Below are 20,765 nucleotides of genomic sequence, written 5' to 3'. Positions count from 1 at the left end.
CTAGGTTTTGGCAGTGTTCTATTCCGTTCTGGAGACTTTCAGGAGCTTCTATTTCTTTGCCTTGTCCAGTTTCTGGGGGCTGCTGGAATTCTTTATTTCCTATTGCTTTTATTCCACCATCAAAGCTGGCACCAGCATTTGAGTCTTTCTCGTGTCTCATCCCTCCAGTCTCTCTTCTTTTTCAACATTTAAGGACCCTTGAGGTCTTACTGGGCTTCTCTGAATAATCTAGGTAATCACCTCCATCTCCAGGTCCTTAACTTAATACCAGGTGCAAAGTTCCTTTTTTCTCAGCAAGGTAGCACATTCATAGGTTCCAGATGTTAGAACACAGACATCTGGGGTGGGGACCTCTCTAACATCACCTCCTGTCCCTTCCTACTGCTCATACTTCTCTGGCCACATTACCACACTCCAGACTCAGTGTTCACTTCCTCTTGCTTTGGTGTGGAATGTTGTTCCCAAGGGGTTCTCACACTTTCTCCTCTTATTTGGCTCATACCTTTGCCCAGAGGGTCTACCATGAACCTTGTATTTTCTGTCCTCCTACTCTGTTATCTTTCTTTCTTTTTTCTTTTGCAATACTGGGGTTTGAACTTAGGGGCTATACCTTGAACCACTTAGCCAGTATTTTTTTTTTCCTGAGATAGGGTCTCATGTACTATTTGCCTGGGCTGGCTTCGAACTCCAATCCTCCTGATCTCTGCCTCCTGAGTAGCTAGGATTGCAGACATGAACCACTGGATGTGAGCCACCGGTGCCTGGTCTTGTCATCTTTCTTATAGCACTTCTTGCTCCTCTCTGATTCTCCTCCCTGAAGGCAGGGCTTGCTCAGTTTTGCTCTCTGGTATTACGCAGGGTGTGCCCAGCACATAGAAGGTCAAGTAAATGCCTGAGTGAGTCGCTTCCTTAATTTTGTCCCTTAAGGTAACATTTTCTTCAGTAAACTGCACCACAATAAAATATCTATCACTTAATTATGGATTGAATTCAAATAGAAGTCCAAAAGGTGTGGTCATTGTGCTTAGTTATTTCACTGATAGTACTATTAGATCACTCAGTCTAAGCATTTAGATTTAAACAGACATCACTCAGCAATGGACTCACATGAAATATTAAGTTTTGCTTGTAGTTTTTGAGAGTAGCGATTATTAACAATGGCGACACAGAGAATTATGATCATCTTTGTTGCCATTTATAGAATATTTACTATGTGCAAGTTGCTAAATCCTTTTTGCATTTTAATCTTCTCACTCTTTGAGGTCATAGAGCACACATTTACATTTTTGTCTGCCCGCCAAAAGCATTCTCCCCACCCATGCACCTTGTAGGAAATTGTGTTTCTTTACTCCCATTGAGTAAGTCTGGGGAGATCCCAGGCATGGTACCTTGGAATTCTGGCTGTCACCATCGGCATGTGACCCAGACTATACTAATTAGAGTTCTTGTAGTGGTAATCCAGTGGTTGACACATAACCCAAATGAAGACAATCAAAGTTCTACTTGTCAAGTTTTGGACTCAAGCTGGGAAGAAAGATTTCTTTTTCTTCTTGGGTTAAAACCTGCAAGAATAAGCTGTCTATATACATACATACATATATATATATATATATATATATATACAGTCTATAGTCTGTGGAGAAGTAAACGGCTAGAGAAAGTGAATCTGGGACAGAGTCAAAGTCAAAAGCCCTGACTTATACAGCATATAATCATATTTTCTCCATTTTATGGTTGAACATGTCTCAGAGCAGTTAAGTAGCTGCCAGAGGTCCAGTAGCTAACAAATAACTAACAAATGAGAGAATTCAGCCTATCCCCAATCAGCCTGACTTTCTTATCTGAATTTCCTTCACTTTGCTGTTCTGTGTCTTGGTATCCTCAGTTCAGTAGTAGCCACCTACTCTTCCCATTCTGATCTATTTTTGAAAATGGCAGGGCACTATTTCTATATTTCCAGCAGGGTGTGTCTTAGGTAATTCTTACTCATCTGTACACCTTATATTCTGGTGCATTTTTTTCTCTTGGGGCTCCAGTGCTAGCCTGGCAAATAAGGCTCCATCTTCTGTGCTAATTCTAGTGGAACAGAAGTAGCTACTTGGAGCTCTGAGTTGAGAAGGATTCTGAGGCTTAGTCTGGGCTAGCAGAGAAGGAGGAAATGACAGCAAGAAAATGAATTATTAAATTTGTTCAAAATTTGATCATTTGGATTGCATTTTGGAAATACATGTTTTTGTATTCAGGGAGTATTAAACCAATGACTTTGAACTGTTGGGATATTTCAGTTGTTGGCTAAGGGCTCACCTGTATACCACACAAAATTATTCAACAGTCTGTACACTATAGGATGATGGCACCTTCTAACAAACACCTTCCTCTACAAAGTACCCAGACAGTTTCCTCCCACAATGATAGCAACAGTGACAGGGCCTGAATTTAAATTCTGGGGAACACTCTTTTCTGGCAAGAGGGATATTAAATCACAGCCACCCTGGAAAATTGTCCTGCACTGGTATTGTTCAACATTTTCTAACCATCAAATTGGGCCTCCCATTTTGTTGGATGGAAGTTCCATTTCTTCATCTTTGGCCCAAGTTACTTAGCAATGGCCAATCAAACTATGCGCCCACCATATTGTTTTGCGTGTTTGACTACAACGTTGACAGATTAATAGGAAAGTAAATAGCCACAACTGCAGGGGCCCAGTGTGGGGCAGCAAGACTGACTACGCTGGACTGTTGTTGTGTTTACTCAGAGGAGGCTGCAGCAAAAGCCTGCTGGGATGAGGTGACCTGGGTCATGGGCATTTGTTTCTTGTCTCCATAGAAAGCAATTGTCTTCTCAATGGAAGATGGCTTTTTCTGAATCTACATGGTTCCACTGATGAGGAAGCATTTGCCATTCCAGGGTACTTGCTAAAGCACACCCATCCCCTCCCCCCACAAAATATATAAAAGCCACATAAAAATCAAACTTACTGTATTCCCCAGAGAATCCTTTGATTTACATTAACCAGGAGAGAAATTTAAATTGGGAAAATTTGTCTTGAGTCTCTCTAAACCTTCACCTATTCCTTACTAACTTCCAACATTTGATGTTTACAATTTTATGAAGTTTCTTAATGATGCAGCTCACTTCCCCTCTTCTGATTCACAAGGGCAGACCCATTCACATCTAGCGTTGTTTACTTTGTAAACTCTGCTTTGATAGAAATCTATTTTGACGCAAAATTGCTCTACTGTGAATTTATGTGGATAAAATACATTAATGATGAGGGGAAAAAGTCTAGCTTGCATAAAATTTAATCAATCAAAAGCAGTGGTTTTAATAAAATGTAAAAACTATGTTTCTGGTTGGTGGATTTCTTTGAGCCCAGGTTATTTTTACATTTCAAAGCTATCATAGTTCTTTATAATAAAGTTTCCTTCTAGTAGAAAAACTCCAAAGGGTCCCACACTGGTTTTTGACTAACCGTGCTTGATCTCTTTGTCTCTGTGCATGTGTGCATAAATTTTTCTTTTAATCAGTCAGATACTCCTTTTGAGAAACTGGGAAAGAGAAGGGGACAGAATGGTCTATAAATTTTTCCTCTTGGTGGTTTTCATTCTGCTTTGTCATGTCTAAACAGAAACTGCTCTCTAACATTTTTCTTACCTCTGCTTCCTTTTCTCTCTCCATTTTACTGTTTTTTTCCTTTTACCATCTTAGAGCTCAGGACTAAGGAAACACACGTGTTATTTGTAGTGGTGGTGAAAACCATTTTTCTTAAACTGAAAAAACCATTGAGGGTTGTTGAGTCCCAAACAAAAGAAAACAAAACAAAGCCAACAAAACACCAAAGCTGAGGAATTACAAACTTCTCAGTGACGTTAAAAATGGAGTATCAAAAAGATAATGGAATTTTGTGCTGGAATGGTGAAATAGTCTTTTATTCAATTAAAATCAGCCAGTAGGGCTGGTGGAGTGGCTCAGTGGTGAGTGCCTGCCTAGCAAGCATGAATCCCTAAGTTCAAACCCCAGTGCCACTTTCCCTCTCCTCCCTCCAAATTAGGTACCTCCTCTGTGCTATTCTGAGACTATGTCCTGTCCTTAGAGAGCTGACAGTCTTGGGTGGAAGCAAGGAGAAAGATAATCATCCAAAGATTGCAATATGGTGTGCCCAATACCATGGTGGGGTGAACCAAGGAGGCACCAACTCAAGTCTTTTGAGACATTGGAAGATTCATATATTTCTGTTCTTTTGCATTTTTATTAGTTTAATTTAATCTCATTTGAAAGGCACAGAGCAATGACAATTATCTAGCTGGTGCCTACATTATAGAAATGTGACGAGACTTGAGGAAAGAACATTTTCTTGTAAGAACATTTTCTTGGAGGCAGGAATTGTACCTGTCACATTTGCTGTGTTCAGGGTAAGCTTGGCATTCCATGAATATCTATGGACTGAAGGATGGTGAGACAGAGATTTAAGATCTTAGTTACTATCATGCAGCCTTTAGCATGGCTTCAGATGTCTCAGAGTTGTCTTTTCCTTCACCTATCAAATGACCTTGCAATACCTACTCAAGGTCCCAATATTATCGAGGATCAAATCCTGTTTATTGAGCATCTGCTATGTGGGATGCACTTATCTAAGGGTTTTACATGTGCTTACTCCAAAACAAAAATATGGAACAAGAACTATAATTTTTCCCACATTACAGATGGCTATATGTATTTGGTTCTATTCTAGATTATAGAGTTCTGTACTATTCAAGGAAAAGACATTGTAATTACATTTTTAATATTCCAAAAAAAGAAAAAAAAACCCATAGGGCTATCCTCCATTCTGTATCTTGACTGTGACTCCATGCCTGTCCCTTGTCACCTTTCTTTGAGGTCCTCACCTTGGGAATGTTTTTCTTAATGCCATGAAGGGAAGCATTTAGTTGCGACCTTCTTCACCTTCACACTCTCATCATCAGTAAGACACAGATAGCTCAGGAGTCAACACAGACAGGCAGTGAGGAGACATCTATATTTAACACAAGGTAGTCTCTTAGGATATCTTCAGAATAGACCCAGCTTCCTGATGATACTTGCTTTGGCTTATTCTTTTTTTTTTTTAATGATACTGGGATTTGAACTCAAGGTCTTGTTTTTGCTAGGCAAGTAGTACTCTTCTACTTGAGCCATACCCCCAGTCCTTTTAGCTTTAGTTATTTTTCAAATAAGGTCTTGTAGTCCTGGGCCAGCCCTGGACTACAATCTTCCTACCTGTGTAGTTGAGATTATAGGTATTGACCACCATGCCAAGCTTGTTCTTTGAGATAAAGTCTTGCTAACTTTTTTTTTCCTTGAGCTATCCTTGAACCATGATCTTCCTATCTGTGCCTTCCAAGTGGATGGGATTACAGGCATATGCCACCACACTGGTCCTGCTTTGGTTTATTCTGAAACAGGTTCACATTTCATGACTCCTCTTCTCCAAAGGGTGAGGTCAAGAACTGTTGGGTGGCAGGAACACCTGCCTGGGATGTTTTGTAAAGACTTTGGAAAATTAGTGGGGAAAGGGCTTACCAACCCACAGATGAAAGTCTCTGCCAACTTTCTATTCTTTGCACATTTTACTAAAGGTTCTCTCTTATGAAAAATCTCTGTTTAGGAGCACTGGAAAGGGAAATAGACAAAGTCTTGAGTTTTGGTTTCAAGTTCATCACTGAAGAGTGGCCTGGGCACATCACTTCACTTTCAGTCTATTGCATGCTCTTTGAGGTCACTTTCAATTTCCAGTGATTCTTTTTATGGCTTTCTGAGTGGAACAAGCCAAGCTATTCTTAATGCACTGCATACTCATAAACTAAAAAAGTGACTTTTTATCTGAGCTGTAATTTTGCCTGTCAAATTAGCACAGATTAAAAACTTGATGCTGGTGAAAGTGCATTAATGCAGGGCTCTCCTACCCTGCTGCTGAACATACTAACTGCTGTCGCTCTTCAGAAAGGCAGTTTGACTTGATTTTATGTATAAAATATGTTGAGGAAACTCTACATCCATTGGTGGTGAAGGCTGGGGAGGTCTTAGAGCTAGAGATAGCAGATTGAGATCATTACTCAGTGTTCTTATCACCATCAGAGAAAGAATTGAGAGAAGAGACAAAAAAAGGAGTTGGGAGAAAGTTTTTATTACTGGGTGAAAGTACATACTCAAGGAGTGAGTGTGGGCTTTTCAAGAGAAAGCTGCATGGCCTAGGATTTTAGACAGTGTCTTATGGGCAAACTTTAAAGGAGGGGAGGATTATTTATGAGTTAAAGTAGAGAAAAGGTGGGGAATTTCAAGAGCGGGTCAGGAGTTTCCCCAAATAGGATTTATTCCCCTTTTCTGTTCTTATATGGGGTTTTCAAATATATTGTGGTATCACATATATGATGAAGAAGATAAATTTCTGAGGCAAAAATGAAGCAAAGGACAGTTAACAGTCATTTTGGTCAGCCATGTTGGTCCTAGCTGGGTTTAGGTGGTTTTGAGTTCTTTGTTTGAGATGTCACTGGTGTTTTGCTGTAATACAGCTCTGTGGTGGCATTAACCTCTAGCTGCCATGGTATTTGCCTCTTGGTTTTCCATGCCTACCTTTCCTACCTTGGTACCAGTCTTTGCTTCTGAGAATCCATCTTAAAAACACGATTAGACTGTGAGGTCAAGCTTTCTGTATAAGGATCCTCACTACAGTGCTATTTATAGTTACCCAATAATGGGACCCATCTGTTTTTTCTGATAATAGAAGCCATTGTATACCCACAGTACTCATGGACAATGAAAAATCATGCTTTCTCAAAAGGTATTCAGACACAATAAATTTGCATAAAGTAATTAAAGTCTATGTAGAGGGAAACCTGGCAGGAACTGAATGAAAATATCTATATAGATTTATTAGATTACATTTTGCTCCCTTGGCATGTTTCTGTTTTTTGAAGCTCTATAATGAATGTGAATTATCTTTACAATCAGAAAAGAATGTGAAAGGTATGGCTAAGAATGGCCTTTTACACATGAAGTTTTTTTTCTTGTTGATAGTCTGCCCCAAAAGAGACTGGCAGGTTAATGCTTTCCAGAGACTGATGCCCATAAACGGTGTGGCTTCTGTCACACCTGACTCTCCTTGAACTCCCTGCTTCCTCTGCCTCCAATTGGGTTTCCTAATTGGAGGCTGAGGTTACAGAGGAAGGATGGGGAAAAGCCAACCAGGAACTCCTGCCTGATCTTTGGGTATTTATGGAAGTCTGAAGCCCATAGGCAATCCCAGGCCTGTATGTGGTCTCCTGGTTGTAGGCCTCAAATTTACAAGGCTGTTAGCTGGATTTTACTGGGGCAAATTTCCCCTGCTTGCAAGAACATTAACAGATTACCATGAAAACACCATCTTCACCAGCACAAATGTCTCTCAAAGGCACACTTCAGTGGGGTTTTATCCCAATTTGTAAGATTAACTTGCTGCTTTTACTAAAAGGAGAAACTAAATCTTGAGGCAGTTTGTTCTTAGGGTAATATCATCGGGCTCTTTCCCCCCATGAGGTTTATTTTGTATCCAGGCTCATGTATAATTCTTATTGAAGACAGTCTCGGTTGTGTGGCCCCTGAAATGGGAGAGTACTCCAAAGTTGCTGTCCCCTCATTATACCCCAAGAATGGAGGAGAGTTCCTCTTAATTAAGAGTAACAGAAGTCTGAATTAAAGACATTGAGACTTTTACCTTTAAAAATCTGAATCAGAGAATATGTCCATGTCTGTAATCCCAGCACTCAGGAAGTTAAGGCAGGAGGATCCTGAGTTCAAGGCCAACTGGGCTACACAGGGATACCCAGTCTCAAAACAAAAGTAAAAACAAAAAAATTCTAATCCACAAAACAACAGTAGGTTACAACCTGCATGCAGTTTGCATTTTGACGTTTACTTAGTCCTCTGCTTAATAAAATGACATAACCATCCTCTGAATGTAACTATCACATACATTATATCTATACATCCTTAGACAACCTAGTGAGTCTGAAGAAACTGTGTACAGGATAAATTTGGGATCCAGAATGGCATGCCCCATTTATGAGGATGAAATCTGTATATGACAACAACTCTTGAAATGCTAACATTTTGTATTTGTCTGATTATTACATCTAATTAAAACTTAAATGCAGGATCAATGAAATCAGGAGGACAGTTAATAACTTTTAAAAGTAATAATGTTACTCAACATAAGTATTTATAGGCTGAGTTTACATTATCAATTAGTTTGTTCTAATACAGCCACATTCACTAATAAGGTATTTTCCAAGGCACATTATATGAAACTACTTATATTAAATAAATTTTCTGTTGGTATAAATTATTTACATTTTGAAATGGAAATACCTGGTTAGGTCAGTTAAAGTTTTTTTTTTTTAAAAATCTACTTTTCTGGAGTCTTTTCTAATCTGCATATAGGCAGAGCATCCAAACTGAGGACTAAATAGGTAGAAAGACAATAATTCCCCTAAATAATAAGCCAAAATACAAATCTACTAAAATACAGAGGAGTTTGGCTTTTATCAGTGTGTCAAGAAGCTACCAACCATAATAGCCTGATCTTAGCATACTGAATTTTTGTTCATTAACAAGAAATTATTTTGAATTATATGTGGCAGTGGGTACCATGATCTTGGTAAATCTCCTAGTTCAGTCTTCCAAATAAGGGGGAAGAGCTTAATCTTGCTTAACATCCGGGTTTTAAAACAGAGGCAATGGACTAATGGAGGTGCAGAGAAAATACAGTAGGGATCAACAGTTGTCCCCCCTCTTCCTTCCATCCAGAGGACAGCACACTCCTACCTACCATCAGAACTCTGCAGGGTCAGGACCCGTAGCTGCAGAAAAGAGCAGCTTTGTGACTGATGCTTTCTCAGCTTTGTGTTAGCCTTTTGGTCATGGGGGACTCCCACAGATACTCCTGAGGGAAGCAGGGCAAAGCAGACTAACTTCTCAGCTCAGTCCAGTATCCTTGGAGAGAAACCTTCTGTGATGATCCTAGCTGCTTGACTTGGGATGGAGTCAGTGGTTTGCTTCACTTGCATTGAGAAGAGGGAGAACAGATCAGAATGCGCTGTGTGAAAAATGCACTGTGTCTATCAGCTCATTTCACAGAGATCTATGTTGTCCTCCTTGTCTATCCACATCTTCCCTGTTAATACAATGATAGAGTCTCTGTTGTACTATGCAATGGTTACATAATAATCAGGTCAATATGAACATGTTTTGCAATTCTTGAAAATAACAAATATACTAAATAGAAAACATACTAAATTTCATGAACAAAATTCTGGTGAATATGTAAGATCACATTAGTGGCATGCAAATACAGGGAGGATGTTTTGTAAGATTATTTTCTTCAATATGTAACAGGAAAGTTACAATGATAAATATTTGTTTTGCCTTGGAGTTTAAGGGGTACAGCTACTGTGGTCTGGCCTGGGTGATGTCAACAAGACCCCCTTGTACACATGACTGTAGTCAACTGTGGGGCTGGCTGAGCTGCTGATTTTGACTGGGTTACGCACCTGGCTGGGGGTTGGTTGGTTGTTGACTGATCAAGGATGGCCTTGTCTGAGAAGACTTGGATCTACTCAATGTGTCTTGTACCTGCTAGTAGGCTAGCCTGGGATGTTCTTATGGCAATGGCAAAGGGCAAGGGTGAACAAGTCCCATAGCACAACTCTGTAAAACTTGTGTTTGCATTTGTTAACCTCTCATTGGCCAAAGCAAGTCATGTGACTGGGACCAGATTCTGAGTGGGAGGTGGCACAAAGTGGCCTGGCAAAGGGACCTGGATCCAGAGAGAGATGACTATCTGAGACCAAAAATGCAATGAATGTATCACCTGGGGAAACAGTTTTCAAATGTCATATGATTTCTCTTACATGTCAGATAATTCTTGCTTTCCTACATCTTTTACCAACTGAGACTGAGTAGACCTTTATGATAGCATTTCAGAAACAATGACCTTGGAAGCTAGGTTTCAATGAGAAGTATCAAGTTCCTGAGAGAGAAAAGAGTTTTCTGAATTCCAAAGGCTTTTCTGCACATGTGCTTGGCAAATGAATGAGGATTTTCTCATTAGAGCATAGACTGTGTCCTTAAAAGGTGAGCTGGCGGTATCCTTGCAGTTAGAGAGGAGAAGGGATCTCTTTTTTGGGCTAGAGAAGGTAGGGGGAGACATGGAGGGGAATGCCCAGTGGATAGTGGGCTGTGTGAGATACAGAGAGAAACAAAATCTAAATCACCTGGAAGGGCTGCAGGGGAAATGGAGCCCTCAATGAGGACCTGGTTTTGGCTAGAACAGTCTTTCCAGAGTGCAGTTCCAGACCAGCATCATCATTCAAAGTGTTTGGTCCCAAAGTGATTAGACATGCTAGGATGGGCCCGGCAGCTTCTGTTCTAAGGAGCCTATTAGTTGTCTGTTTCTATGTAACACACCATGCCCAAACTCAGCAGCTGAAAACAGCACACATTATCTTTTAGTTTTTGAGGGCCAGCAATCTGGGAATATTTGTAGGATGTTTCTAGTTCAAGATCTCTCATGAGGCTACTGTTGACTGGGGCTCCAGTCACTTCCAAGACTGGTCTAGGAAGGAAGGATCCTTTTCCAAGTATGGGATGCTTATATGTGGCAGTTTGCTTATCCCAGAATGAGTGATGATAGAGGGAGAGGGAAAGGGACAGAATGGGGGGGGGGAGAGAGAGAGAGAGAGAGAGAAAGAAGAAGAAAGAAGAAGAAGGAGGAGGAGGAGGAGGAGGAGGAGAAGAAGAAGAAGAAGAAGAAGGAGAAGAAAGAAGAAGAAGAAGGAGAAGGAGGAGGAAGAGGAGGGGAGATAGGTCAGTATTTTTAAAATAACCTGTCTAAGATCACTTCTGCATTTATTCATTAAAAGTAGTGCGCTCACTTGCCTAGAGGAAGCGATGCATATGGGGTGAGCACTAGGAACAAGGGGTCATCAGGGAACATCTGCCTACTCTGGGCCTTCTAGGATTCTCTGATGCAAGCTAAGTTTGGGGAACTATGGAATTACTCGAAGAAGACAAGGAAATGTTCAGAAAAGAGTTTGAGGATATAGGGAATTTCAGTCACAATGGATTATGGATTCTAGACTTTGATGGAAAGGTTTAGGATTGTGGCTTGGAAATGTTTGATAGCATCCCACATTAGGAAATTCATTTTTATTGCACTTAATTAATGTATCTCACCACTAAATCGAGCATGACAATATTAACCTCACTAAATGTGATGCAGCTGGCATTCCATTTCATATTCCGTTCCATTCCTTTCCATTCCATTAAAAAATTGGTTGTGTGTTCCACCCAATTGACCTAATGATAGGTTCCATGTCACAAGTAGCAGTTGTAAAATACTTATTTGGGGGAGTTAAGAATTGGGAGATGGGGTCAGATGGGGTGAGATAGAAGGCTTAATGTTGGCAATCTTGAGACTTGATAATCCCGGTCAACTGTAGTAACCCAATAGCTACAGTAGGAATCACTTACCATGTGGCAGGCTCTGTGCTAAGCTTTCATGTATGTCTTGCTTCCTGTCTGATTTTTACCATGGCCCTACTAGATATCATTCTCCTCTTACAATTGGAAATTGAGGGATGGTTACTTTAATACTTCTGGTTCCCTCAGGGGAACAGAATTAAAGAACTTGGATACTTTGCCTTTTTTTCACAGAGATAGCAAGTGATACAAGCAGAACTCAAACCTGCCAAGAGTGTCCCTAAAGGCTACTGTGAGCATGGCCATTACCATAATCTTGCCTAGGACTTCACCCAACTCATGGGGAAACAAGAAACAAAAGCCCTAGAGGTGGGCTTTCATGAGTAGGTGGAACAATGACTTTAGGGTTTCTTCTCTGTTCTTTAGCCACCACAGTAACAATGCTTTAACAGAGGTGCAAACTTTCTACTCTATTTCTAGTCTTGCTCCTTGAGCTCTATAGGTCTCGCTGTCACATAGTAAATGGTGCAACCATGCCCTACCTCTATCTGAAGAGGTGGCTTTCCCAGAGATTTAGACTTTGAGTGACTATGCTGTGTGGGGGCTTTTAGGGACGTTTTGGTTTTGGTGGGTGAGAAGGGCAGGTTGCAGTAATAAACTATTATGTATTGTGGTAATATGATATTCTTCACTTTCTGATAATAAACTATGTGTCTTTGTTTGGATTTAGACTATCTTCTACATCTTGTCAAGAAAATGGAAATAGCTGTCAGCTTTCCAAATAATCCTTGGAAGGATTAACATATTCAAGTGTTAAACACTGTTGTGTCTACCCTTGTCCAGATTAAATAGACATGCAAAGCAGTGAGATACTAGGAATGTGGTTATTTCTTTTGAAACATGTTACTTTTGCATAGTGCTTGGTAATTTGCAAAGCTCTTTTCAACACACACACACACACACACACACACAGTCTCCCATGTATGCATATTTTGTGGTGCTAGAAACTGAACCCAGGGCTTCAACACATGCTATGCAAGTGCTGTACTACTGACTTATATCCACAGTTGTCCATCTATTTTTCTTTTGATGCTGAAGACAACTATTAGAGATAAAAAAGTGTAGATATGTTTATAAATATTTTCCTAGTTACAGAAATGGAAGCAAAAAGTTAAATATAACATACGAAATCTTGAATGTGGGAGAAGTCATTTAACCTAAATCTCCATTTTGCAAACAAGGGACCCAAAGCTCAGAGAAGTTAGGTGACTTATTCAAGGTCACACTGCTAGTAGTGCAGAGCTGAGTCAAGTATTCAAGCCTTTGGACACCTCTATCAGAATTCTTTCTACTACACTGTGGTACATCTGTCTGATCCAATTCCATAAGCATGAATGCAGAAACTACAAACATAACATCATTTATGTCTACATGTCTATAAGTGTCATGGAAATGTTTTGCATTGCAAAGTGTGTCTATGCATATTTCTCTAATCAGGAATGTATTGTTCAACTTCTCAGCAGCCCTAAAATTTCCTGGCTCTGATTTCTAAGCCTATGATATTGCCTATCTCTAAAATGGACAACACAGTGCAGGACAATGCTGTCAGGGAATTATGAAGAACTATTTGTCACCAAGAGAAAGAGGAAACTATGATGTAGCATGAGACACCACTCTTTTTTCCTGGTGGTTAAATTGCCAGCAGTCTTTTGTATTCTTTCAACCATATGTTTGAAATAGTGTAGCAAGAGTGTGGGATAGTTTTTTTTTATTATCATATTCGATCATCAGAGTCCAAAATTTTATTCTCATAAAATGTATTGCTTCAATGGTGGTTAATGGAAGATGTTATTTTTGGTCAGTTTGTACTGTCACAAACCTGCCAGAATAAAGAATCAACTTAGGCTGGTGTGCAGTAAATCTACAACAGATTATAGATTGCACAGAGAAAATGCCAAATGGTCATGGAGAGTCACTTTCTAACACACCTTTCCCTACTCCTCCCCAGTGGTAAGCATGCAATCCCGTAAGAGGGGGGGAGCCAATGTGAATTACCTGATATTCGACTTCATACTAGCTCCAGGTCCTGCAAAATAGAACATATGCATTTCTGCTCACGCATGGATATTTTGTTCCTAATGTACAGATGGGTTTTCTTACTAAAGTCTTATAAATAGGTTGTTTATGACTCAAAACACATTTTTCTCATAGAAAATTTCCACCCCAAAACATTTACTAAATGCCTAAAGCTGAACTTTCTAGCAGCTCCCAGTGTTGTGGGTAGGTCTGAACCCAACTTCAGAAAGCTTTTAAAGTAAAACCAGACTTGCACAGAGAGGTGTGACTCAGAGTTATCCCAAGACTCCATGCCTCAGGCCCCAGCTCTGGATTCTGTTCTCAGCAGAGATGGTGAGACACTAACCACATCTGTGTATTCCTTATCCTATGCATACAGCAGGACTACATGCCCCAGCCTCTCTTGCCATTTGATATGGCCATGCAATCTGTTCTTTTTTTTTCTTTCTTCTTCTTTTTTTATTGTTGTTCTGGGTGGGAGTACATTGTGGCATTTACAAAAGTTCTTACAATGTATCAGATATATCATAGTTGAATTCACCCCCCTCCACCATTTGCCTTTATCCCCTCTTCCTATTCCTGGGGTCGTTTCAACAGGTATCACTTTCCATATACATACATGTGTACACAGTATTTGCACTATATTCACCCTCTTATACAGTTTCTCCACATCCTCCCCGCCCCCCCACTGGTACCACTCCCCTGTAATCTGTTCTTGTCAACAGATGTGTGTGACAGTATTGGATGCTATGTCTAGGCCTGGCCCAGAAAAACCTCCCCTGGAATTCCTACTTTCTTCTTTTCTGTCCACTTGCTGAAAGAGATGCTCCTCAAGCCCTTAGGGGTTGACCAAGTGTAGCCCCTGACTCATGGTGTCAAAGGCTGTCTGCTACCTACCAATTTGGATTGGTGACTATACAAAAAATAAATTTCAACTGTGTGAAGCCACTGATCTTCTAGGATCTATTGATCATAGCAGCAAGCCTCTTATGAGTCTTGTGTCCTTGGAGTTAAGTCTCTTTAGATTGAATTTTTTGAGGAAGATGGAATGTAAGTAACGGGGGGAAATTTGAGAGGGTGCTCAGAGTATAGGACAGCCATCAAAGCAGGTGAGGAGAAGGCTTTTTTGCATATCAGGTGAGGACAAAGGCAGTAGTAAGAAGGTCTTCAGGAGTGAGTGGGTGATGGTCAGCCATGGGTGTCCTCTAGGTGTGGCAAGGGCTCCAAGCAAAGCCAATGTCATGGAAGCTATCTCTATATAGGTTGCTTCATATAAACACCTCATTAATTTGCAGATTGCTTTTTAAAGTCTAAGTCCTTCTTTTTGAAATATCTAAGTTTAAAAAAAACTTTTTATTTATTTATTTATTTATTAATTATTGTGTTGGGTGGGGGTACATTGTGTCATTTACAAAAGTTCTTACAATATATCATAATTGAATTTACTCCTTCCACCATTCTCCTCCATCCCCTCCCCCTTGAAATATCTAAGTTTTAATGTAAGATTGTGTTTACAACTGGAGAAAATGTGAAACCTAATTAGGAAGCTGTGGCAGTAGCAAGGCTGCTCTTGGCCAGTGACCTGTGTGGAAGGGCTACTGGGATGGGCCCTTCCTGGTAATGGTGGGGCTTCCCTGAGGACTGACTTTGGCCTTTCCAGAGTTCTGCATGGCAGTCTAGGAGGCTTCCACCCAACCGTCCTTCGTTCCTTTCCTTTCCGCTTCTTCCCACTAAGTTGGTGTTCTCTTTCCTCATTTTCTTCCATATGAGGATGCCCCGACAAGCTTCTCACACATTTAACTCATCTTGGTCTCTGCTTCTTAGGGCATCTGACCTAACATATAAGTCATTCTGTCATCCTAAATTTTTCACTTTGTAAGTGTAAAAAGAGACTCATTCTCTAAAGAGACTCCATCTTTTATTACATGGAAATTCACTTTAGGTGGATATTTTTATCCCAAAGGGAAGAAGAAGTTCAGAGAGGGTAAGTAATATGCTCCATATCACGTTGCTGGTAAGAGGCAGAACTTGTATTTGAACTGATCTCACTTATTCTCTCCACCCCTCCCTACTCAATTTTGTTGTATGCCTTTTCAAAGAACAATTTTGCAGTGAATTCTTAGAAAAGTGCCATCTGACTTTTTTTTTCCTTGCAAAACGAAGGTTGAAACCAACCAGTTCTAGAGTCTATGGAGAGGGCAAGTCTTTCCTCCTCCCATCGTTCTTTGAATCCATCACTCCCCCCTCCATTACTTTTTCTTCATGTGAAATGTCTCATAATTAAAAAAGCACAGATTCTATACAGACACTGAGTCTTTTCAGTATAGACTGCATTTCCAAAAGTGGTTATTATGCATGGATGTGCTTGGAGAATTAGATTTCTGTGGTCTTGACTTTAATTGCCCTGTCTAGATATGTGATTAAGCTTTTGTTCTTTGTCTCAAGATGACCAGTCAATGGAGTTGTGCGTTTTTAATTTCATCTGAAGTGCAGTTGGAGAACAGGCCACAGAGCCTGATGCTTTTTTCCCTTTCCTGCTTTCTTACTGTGATCATTATCTCAATATTTTCAGGTTTTATTCAACACTAACAGTGATCTGAAAATAGTGTTATGTCAAGGCCAAATTTTTTAGTGCAATGTGGAATTTTTAATAAAAAAGTGTGATACAAAGGGGTACAAAGATTGAATTTTTCTTTGTGCCTTTACTGCCATTCCCAGAGGATGGAGCATATAAATACAAAGCTTGTGGGAAGTGGAGGAAAACATAATTTAATATAAAATTGTAGGTCCCTATCTTTGAACATCTGTTACCATGGCAACCAATTCAAATGCTGGAAAGACCAAAGTATTTAGGCAACTTAACTAGATGTTTCTGACAGTATGAGCACTAAATACATTTTAAAAAACAGACACATGTAGATCCCCATTCAGCTGACCTGGCTGACACAACAGTGAGACATTGCTGTGACAACTACAGGAATTGCACAAAAGAATATAGTTTAGAAGCAATGACTTCAGCCAGGAGAGCATGCGGCAAGGCTGCTAGTCCTTACTGTTGCCAAGAAGACATTTGGCTGGATGGGGCTTACAGCCTCCTGCAGAACAAATACAAAAATACCAGGGTTCTGGTAGAGGTATCTTTTCTGCACCTTTAAGTCACTGTTGAAGGGGCAGGCTAGCAATTCCAAGCCACAAACCTGGACAATGAGAAAAGTGAGTTTCCTAACAGAAAGCAATAAGCAGCCTGCCTGTGGCTTCTTGTATTAACAGTTTCATTTTATCTCTCCTTTATAAAAATGATAAAGGAATTCAGTCTTCTTTGCATGTTCAGATCCTGATGGAATTTTCAAAGCATGTTGAATTATTTTAAAAACCAGATAAAGAAAACCTAAATAGCAAATGGCTCAACAAAGGATTTTCCTAGATTGTTAATTTATTTCATAAAGTAAAATGTAAGAAATAGCCTCAAATCCATAAAGTATTTCTAAAAAAGATGGGTTCAGTAGGAAACCACATCCTATGTCTCAGGTTTGGTGATAAACCTCAACCTTTAAGTAATTTTTTTCTCCTGGAAACAGGCATTATTATGAAATCAAGCAGATATCAGAGAAAGTATCAATGCTAACTTCTTTTATGTTTTGTAATTGGTATTTTCTCATGTGTGTTATGTGCTTTTTGCTTAAGAAGTATGATAAATAATGATTTAAAAGTCTTTTCCTGTAACAGTGAACACAGCAGTTTTAAAATTACGGTTTCAAGCCCAAATAGTAGTGCCCTGTCAGGCACAGAAAATTTTTATAGCAACTTTGTTTGTTTGTTTGTGGTACTAGGGCTTGAACACAGTGCCTCTTATTTGCTAAGCAAGTGCTCTGCCACTTGAGCCCCAGCCCCTATACCAACTTTTGACAAGCTTTGGAAACCCTAACTTCCAGAAAATGTCTTGCAAGTGTTAAAAGCTTTTATAGTCTAAGTGTCTGTTCTAGAGACATCAGTGACACCAACATCAAGTAGATGAAGAAATTTAGGACAAGTACAGACATAGCCTTGGTGAACTAGCCCACACTTTCCCCTTCTTGCTTGTATTTCTCAAGAATCACTATAGGATGTGTACAAATGCACCATCCTGACACAAGGTGGGGCTGGTTGGAACAGCCTGGACTCCTTCTTCCTAGTACAGGCAGTGCTTCAGCTCAGTGAGTCCAATTGCTCCTGGGTATAAAACTCCGGGTATAGGGTGCTTTGGGTGGATGGTTGGTGTCTCTCCACTACAATGGGACATTCACACACCACTTCATCTGCCCTGGGACATTTTCCTGAGCTTTGGGTACCAAATTGTCATGAGTTCCCCACTGCCTATGTATGAGTAACAAAATTGCTTCCCTTACCTTGTGTGGCTGTTCTGTCTTATCAGACTCATTCGAGTGATAGAGTAATTGGTGCATGGTGTTGTGCATTACAGGAAGGACGTGTAGGCCTGCCAGGCTTAGTACACAAAATTTATCCTGGTAAAGTAAAAATATTGGCATGAATGGATGATTTCAATAGAAAACAAATAGACGTTTGGAAAGTCCCCAGTTTACCTCAGAAACAGTTATTCTCAACTTGACAGGATAAAAATGAACATACAAATAATATTGCAAATGAAAAATAGGATATACCTACAGATACAGAGATTAGAATGATTGAGATAACAAACACTTCACATCAACAGATTAAGTGAAAAAATTCTAAACAATTCAACTTATAAAAACCTTTACATAAATATAACTTTATATAAAGTACTTTAATAGGAAGTTAAAACTTTCTAACCAGGTCTAGTTAGTCTTATTGGGCAAGTTACACTATAAATTCAAAGAATACATTTACTCCTGTCTTACACAAAGTCTTTCAGCAAATTTGGAATATTTCATGTATCAAATTGATTATAAAAAATATTTCCAATTCTTCATTCCTCCCTCAATCCATAGCATTTTCAGTGTGAGTTTGTAGCTTCTCCAATTATTGGATAGAGCCTGTCATCTTAATCCTTGAATCTGGGTCGGTTTTATGACTTGCTTTGGCAATTAAAGAATATGGTGGAAGTTAAGGTGGTAGAAGAGATGTGCCAGTTGTCGCCTGAGACTGGAGAAGTCTTACCTGCTTCCCGACACCATCCTGTGAACACAACCAGTTCAGCTTGTTGAATGTGAAAAACACATAACCCCATCATCTTTGTAGCCAACAGATGGGCAGGTGAATAGGACAGCCTAGATCAGTCAGCCTCCAGCTGATCTTTCCACTGAATGCAGACTTATCAGGGAGTTCAGAAAAGGTCAGCCACGTCTAGCCTAAGTAATTGAAAATTTTGCAGATCCATGAATTTATGAGCAAGAAGAAATGCTAATTGTTTTAAGCCATTGAGGAGCTTGTTACACAGTAGTAGTGAACTGAAAGAAAAATGGATATCAAGAAATAGGGTATAATAATCTGAAGGATGTGGCTTTGGTTTTCCAACTGGACTACAAGCAGAGGCTGAACAAATGGCACACAAATTGGTGGCAAAGCCTGGAGAAATGAGATAACATTTTTACTGAAGCTGGATAATGGTGACTTTATGGTATGTAGGAAAATAGCTGGCAACACCATTGCCTGTGTTAACTTGGAAAAGGCAAAATAGACCCAGTGAACATTGATTTGTATGAAGTTGGTTTCCAAGCAGAGTGTTGAAAGTGTCAGTGGACTGATCCGGAGTGTGGATCACAGGATGTGGCAAGAAAGAGATGAGTTTAAGACAGAATGGACTGATTTTCAGGGAAAATTTAGAAGGTATATAAATGAGACCAGAATTTGATAGTTTTGAAAATAAAATGTATTCTTCAGGCTCCCCATTTGGCAAAAGATACTTAAAGTAAAATGGGTACAGACAATCTCAAAGTGTGTCTGTAAGATTATTTGTTAAGGCTATTGAAAGAATTATGGAGGTGTCTAGTGGATCTCCTAACTCACCAAAGGGCCTCAAAGAATCTTAGGGACATTGTCCCACAGTAGTTTGATACACTTAAAGTAGATATTGAAAAAGAGAGAGAGAGAGAGAGAGAGAGAGAGAGAGAGAGAGAGAGAGAGAGAGAGAGAGAGAGGAGAGAAAGAGAAAGAAGAAGAAAAGAGAGGAGAGGAGAGAGAAAAGACAAAAAATTTTCAGTTTTGGATATAGCTTTTTTTGGTTGAAAATGTCTTTGAATGGAGTCAGACTTACAAAAGGTTCATAGAGTTCTTGACTGGATTGCACTTAAAGCTTCATCACTGTGAAATAAAATAGACTGAGATTGGATACATTCGAAAATGACATCTGGGTCTCTAACTTTCTAGGAACAAACTGAGAAAGTTGCTCAGTTGCCAGTATGATTCATTTCTTTTTCCAACAAAACCTAGGATGATGACCAAAAAAAAAAAGGAATCATATCTCAAATGGCAGAGCCAGGAACCATGGCAGAATCAGTGGGCAGGGCAAAGAGCCATGAAGAAGGCAGACTGGGAGCCACTCCCAGAGTAAAGCTGGAGCCTGATCAAGGACATCTTCTGGGTAGCAGGGGATGGGGTTGCCTGGCAACGTTGCTGAGTGAAGTTTCAGAATTGCTGTGGAACACACTGCTATGAAAGCACGAAGATATGATATAAATCCCTGTTCCCTAAATGACTTAATGAGGCTAGTATAATCTTGACATTAAAACCAGTCGAAACACAAGAAAGAAAAGTTATACAACAATTTCATGCATTGATACAAAAATTGAATTCAGAATGCTGAATTTATTCCAATGAAGCATGGATGGCTTATTATTAGAAGGTCAATTAGCACATAATTTTGATATTAAAAGCAAAAGGCTGGTATAGAAAAAGAAAGTTATAGGACAATATCACCCATGAACCTTGATGCAAATCCCAAACACAAATCTAGCAAATAATCCACCAGGTTAAATATATTTCAGGAAAGCGAGGACAAATTACTTTAGGAAAGGAATTGATTTACTGCACTGAAAGATTAAGATAGAGATCTAACTCTAGCATTTAATCTAAATACCAAATCAGAGTATGCAGTTAATTGCAGTTTTTATACTGGCAATGAACAAAGTTTAATGACATAAATTATTGAAAAATCAAGAGATAACTTATTGAAACACATTCAATGAAACCTAAAACACAATTAAAATATGCTCATATTT

General features: G+C 39.5%; 1 protein-coding gene across 5 annotated transcripts in view; it reads left to right on the top strand.

The window, feature by feature from the left end:
• C8H12orf42 (chromosome 8 C12orf42 homolog) overlaps positions 1 to 20,765 on the top strand; it is a 340,441-nt gene that overhangs the window by 7,653 nt on the left and 312,023 nt on the right. The gene's annotated exons all lie outside the window — the stretch shown is intronic.

Source organism: Castor canadensis, chromosome 8 (assembly GCF_047511655.1).
Source record: "Castor canadensis chromosome 8, mCasCan1.hap1v2, whole genome shotgun sequence".
Taxonomy (NCBI): Eukaryota; Metazoa; Chordata; class Mammalia; order Rodentia; family Castoridae; genus Castor; species Castor canadensis.
Note: the sequence above shows the minus strand (reverse complement) of the source record. Positions and strands in the feature narration are given on the sequence as shown.